Genomic DNA, 6000 nt, shown 5'->3' with positions numbered 1-6000 from the left:
TGGCTTTGCCAGATTTTCTTCTGCTGTTCTTCCACTGCTGCAGTGGGAACTGAGTTTAGTATCAAAACATTGGTTCTGGCGGGCACAGAATGGGAGGTTATCTTGGTATACTGGATAAAATGTTAATAAATACTATTCAGGCTCTCTCTATTTGCTCAGTGTTTGTTCTGTTCTCTTTACAGAGCAAAAAGCTTGCAAATGTTTCATTTTATATATTAAAAGACACAAATTTTAAAACTCATTACTCTCAGCATGTTGTTTTTACAGACATCTTTTATTTGGGTTAACAAATATGACTCTATTGCATATCCCATTTATCACTGAAATACAGCAGAATCCCTTTCTGTCCAAAAATGAATGAAACCAGATGTGCCAAACTAAAATTTTGTTATTGGTAGCTAATTATTCTGTACTCATGTCCTAGCAAAATAGTTGTCTAAAAATGGAGAAAATGATTGCAAACAGTTTTTGTCTTCCAGTAAAGGCAACTTTGTTCAACTGCAGTTCCTAACAGAGGTTTTGTTCTATAATCCAATATGTCTACATGTCTGATTTTAAAAAATAGAGTTTCAGCCTGGATTAATTTCAGGCCAATTGAAAACTTGCTCTGAAGCATTTGGTTCAAATTCTGCCTATGGCCTGGCCCAGTCATCTTTCTGGATTTTTTTCAACAAAATAAAATGACGAACTGACAGAGCGCATTTTACTTTAAAGAATTACATCAGAATTCTTCCTCCTGGAATTCAGTATACTTGCCAGGCAGGTCATCCAAGGTGTGTTTGTAGACTCCTGAGCTCAACAAGGAAGACAGGATAGTGCTGATCCTGAGAATTAGTCTCTCGGGAATGAGATGAGTACTCTCATTTCATAATCTCTTTACAGACTCCTTAGGGCTGTGCCCAAGTTGTATTTTTGCCCTTTTAATTCAAACAATAGGAATGCCATAGTTCCATACAGCAGGACGTTCCAGTGCAATAATCTGCCTGTGACACATGTTTTCTCAATGACCACCGTGAAAGCAGAGTTGAGACAATTTTTGAACATAGCTTGTCAGACAATATATCATATGTTTTGGGTTTTTTTCAGAAAAAATATGCTTATTTTGGTGCTAACTTTGATTTTTCTTTTTTAGCTATTTTGTTGCTAACTTTGAATTTTTTTAGCTCACCCTAAAGCACAACTATTTTAACAATCCTGCCACTTGCCAGACTTTGTTACGTGTGTACTGAAAGTGCACGTGTTGATGAGTGAAGTAGAGCAAGTCTTCAGTCATTCTAAATATCAGGTTGTTGCAATTTTGTAACCTGACTTCAGACACTCATGTTTAAAATATCTTAGTCCTACGGTGTGTTGCAGCAGGCCATTGCAGTCATTCACACAACCCATGTACTTTACAGGCCACTGGATCAAGCTCTAAATATGTAAAGGTATAGGGAATCAATGGGAGAGAAAACATCCAAGATATATCCTTAGTAGAGGTCTGTAAGAGTTAGCTTGCCTTTCAGCCATTATCTGTGGGTTAGGAACCTTTTCTTACAATATCTTAAAGGCTATAAATGCTGTAAAAATTTTTTTTTGTAGGTCAAAGGAAGATAGTGGAATTAAGAACTTTTTAATCAGATATCAATACCCAATCGGAAGAAAATGAGGAACTAGCATAATGTGCAGGGGCGGGAGAGCAGCACAGCGTGAAAGGAAGTCAATCTACTTAGAAGTGCAACAGGAAAAAATACATTTATTCTTGTCACAGTAACTATCAGAATAATACTGTACCTAAGCTGTGTGTTGTGCTAGGCCTCTTTCTGCAGGCCTCTGTCAATAGAAGACACAAGTGTCCGCAGGTGACCTCCCTAACGTGCAGCGGAGCGGAGAGGAGGAAGCAAGGGTAAGGCTTGCACCTGTTCTTCAGTTTGTTTCCCATACTGCATCTTCCTCTTTAGAAGCAGGCTTTATTGGTATAGAATAAAACACACTTAAAGCAAATGTTTTATGCATAGCTTCTTCAGCCCTGAGTTTGCAAAGTCTTCAGTGATGCTTTTAGAGGGATTGGTTAAGTGCAGAAATCTGTGTAACGCTTGAGTGTTGCAAGGTTCTAACCTTCAAACATAATTTCAGTTCTAACTTCCAAAGGAAATTGCTTAGGTGTGACACAAAAAAGAACTGTTAGCTTTTAATTGCTGAAAAGGGCAATACAAAATCAAGCATTACAAGATAGTTTAGTATTGTAGTTAATATCTGCAAGAACAGCATGACCAATTTGTTATATTAGTGCTATAGTTCAATTATTAGATGAGAAGACAGGTACTTTTTTAAGCTACTTACTGGCAACAAATATTCACATTCCTAAATTAATACTGTCTCCTAAACATCTGAAAAACATCATTCTACCTCTGATATTTTTAAAAGCTTTCCAATGTGAGGTCCTCTCTTTAGGACTAATCTAAAGGGTTTTCTATATAAATTCACAGATTTCAGTTTGACCTGAGATTCAGTTCCATTACTGGTGAGTTATGGGGACAAAAGACACCAATACAAAACTTCTACTCTGTACATATTTTAATCATGAAGCCTTTTCTATGCCACAGAAGTAGCCTTTTCTTTCAAAAAAGAAATCAGAGTTTATTTGAAACATAATTCTTCCAATCTACAATCTTTTAGCATAAATGAAATTTTCAAAACATGTATTAAAAATAGATGAGATGATTAGCTTTATCTGCCTATTGCTGGAAGGCGACTTTCTCCAGCTCCAATTCAGTGAGATATCTAAGCATGCGTCTAACTTCCTCCCTGTTTAGTAGTAATATAGACACATTTAAGATGCTTTGATGTCACTGAATGTTTAAAATGGATCACGTGTTGCATGGTTGAGGCTTTAATGTATGTAGACACAAAATAGAGCTGATGTTCCTGTTTCTTGAAATATTATACTCTGCAGCAGCCTCCCTGGAAGTAGCACCAGATTTGACCACCTGCTTAGACTAATTGGTTCAACTGTGGACTCTGCTCATGACGAGTGATGAAGTTTCAGAAGCGTGGCTCTTTTAATCCCAGTAAGTAGGAGATTTCCAGGGGAAACAGATGCCCTTCTTGCTGAAATTCCCAATATATCTGCCTGTACCCACTGGGATTATTTGCAGTTAGGCCTCAATTATGGCAGTCTGTGTGCTATTCCTACAACTCGTCTAAGCATCCAGCACAAACTGAGCTGAGAGTTTGGCCATGGATATCTAAGCAAGTGACCAGATACATGTCATAAGGAATAAAACTGAGATATAACTGGTTTGTTATGTCTTTAAAAGCATCAGGCAGGAAATGCTACTGCAATGCAGGAGATGATAGATAGATACTCAGCCTCCTTTGTGTGGGACAGATTTGCACACTGGCTATAAACCCACTTCTGAATTGATAAGGACTAGCTATATCTAATGGATTTAAAGTCTCTTCAGAAATACTAGTACTCCAGAACTGCTGCATAATGACAAATTTGAACCTGGCTGGGAACCCAAAGCTGGTACTTTGCCAGTGCTCCATTCAGAGGTAGAGAAGGTACTATGCAGCTTATTTTTACATATTCCAAGATGACTAAGTAAGGCTCTGCCACAACTGCAAGACAGTAGTATTTCTTGCTATATTTAGGCAACTTTTTGCACTTTCCTTGTGTGAAGAAAAATCAGCCTGAAATTCAGAGGTGAAGGGTGATCCTTACTTAAAATTGATTCAACACTTTCCTGTATCAACCTGTTTAACAACTTTCTGGCCCATCTGGGCCCTTTTTAAAGACAACCTCCCCCTCTCACCTCCCAATAATAATCATTTTAATTACTGTTGCTCTCCTAAGGTATCTTTAAAAGAGCTGCTTCCTGCCAGAAGGGCATGCTATTTTATAGCCATTTTTGCCCAGTCTCTTGTCTGGTTTTACTTTAAACTTAATTCAGCCAAAACACTTCTTAGATGTATTGTCATTTTGATAGGTGGTTTCTCACTGAACAATCTCAGAGTGGGATCAGTGCCCGTAGCCATTACTATATGGGGCAACCTAATCTATACACCAACTCCAGAAAATGATTTCCGCTCTGTGCGAAGCCATTCTGGTGGTTTGAATGAACTCCCTGAATTTCATCTACCATGTAGACACTTCTGTTGTCTTTGAGTCTCTGGATAATGCCATTGCCACAGTAACCAAGATAGATACTTCATTCGAAAGTCCTCTCTAGCAAGGGCAGACTTGCCTGTGTTTGCAGGCAATTGTAGGATTTGTGACCAGGACTTCTGGAGTACTTTAAGAGAGCAGGGATCTGTTCATAAATTAGGGCTCCTTTTCTCCATTTGTGCTAGATTCACTCCCTTTTCTTCTTTCTTTAACTTGTTCTCTTTCTTTATATTCTGAATTTCCTGTTTTGCACCAAACAATATGGTTGAGAAATGACAGTTGAGGGAAGCTTCGGCAAGAACAGCTGAGGAAAGGAAACCAACTTGCTCAGGTAAATTGCACACGCACTGACCGCAAACTGGGCGTCCTTGAGTCACTGTGATGCATCAGCAGAGCACTTCAAGCCGAAGTGGTGCCTCCTGCAACACAGGCCCAAGCACACTGTGAGAGTTATGGGCTAACCTGAGAGAGGGCTGGAGCCTGAAATGAGAGAGAGTTGCTGCAAAGTTGCAGATGACAGTGTTTAGGATTGTATAACAGAAGAAGTTTTTCTCAGAACTTTCCCTTAGAAACATAATTTTATCAGATGGCTCATCTGCCTTTGTAAACAGTGCAGGAAAATACAAGCCAGTAAGTCATGTTGATACCGGTGACTAATGTTAAATGATCAATTTACAATGATCAGTTTATCAATCATCTCCATTGTCTCTCCATTAACGGGGCTGTGTCAGAGGTGCATTTAGACAAGCAAGTGTCTCTCTTGTTAGCTTTAGTCACAAGGTTAGGTATTAGTTATTGCTTGATTTTCTTTTAACATATGAAGCAGCATTTACTTGAATGTATTGGTGTTTTAACTTAGACAGCTGGTACACTGCCCACGAGGTCATCCCACTATTACTGCTACCTTCTCCTCACTTTTAGCCAAAAAGTTCATATATGGTGTCTGGTCTCAATTGCCTGGAGTCCTTTATAATAATTACTGTCAGTGTAAAGTAGATGTAACATGCTTCTAAATCAGAACAATAATGATGTATATGTATAGCTGGTATTCATTCAACAGACCAATTTCACTGCTAAGCCAGTTAGTCCAGCTGAAGACCTGGTGCACAAGATACAGGATACTGAAGAACTGAGTTATGATCCAGTACCCAGCGCAAAAGAATTCCAAGAGGCAAGTCAGTAAAAGAGCAGGTTTCCACTTAGGGTGTTATCCATGAAACAGTTGCAAAACTAATAGGTGAGTCTATAGCAATTAACATTGTTCAGCATGCTGTGACTCAAGGGGAGGGAAATCAGATTAACAGTAATTGCATCTCCTTTCAGTTCATGATTTCAGGGCATATCCACTTTAAGATACATATGTGGGCCTATAAAAAAATAGCATGCACTTGCATGATTAAAAGCCATTTTTAGCATAGTCAGTCTCTGTAACAACTTTTGAACCCATTACTCAATTTAACCCAAGTTTGAAAAGGAGATTGTGTTTCAGCTCTCTATTTTACAACTTACTTACTGGAAATCAGCAGTTGGGCAAAGGAGGGAAGCGCAAAGCAATGCTCTGCACTGCAGGACAGGTAAGCAGAATGCAGCCATTATCCTACTGTTCTAGCAGCAGCCAACCAGCCGATAACCAAGCCCAGCTCGGCACTGGTGCTGGCTCTCAGCCATTAGGGGAATCATAAAGACTAGCTGAAGATATTGCAGTGGGAAGAATGGCACCATCTAAGGACAAAACCCCAAATCTGTAGGAAATCAGGGTTTACTACCTCTGCTTCTCCTGGAACAATGTGTTTATATGCTCAAGGTTCTCAAGTATCCTTTGTGTGTAATTGTTGGAGTAACCAGAGATA

This window comes from Apteryx mantelli, chromosome 6 (assembly GCF_036417845.1).
Source record: "Apteryx mantelli isolate bAptMan1 chromosome 6, bAptMan1.hap1, whole genome shotgun sequence".
Taxonomy (NCBI): domain Eukaryota; kingdom Metazoa; phylum Chordata; class Aves; order Apterygiformes; family Apterygidae; genus Apteryx; species Apteryx mantelli.
This window is presented reverse-complemented; position numbering follows the sequence as displayed.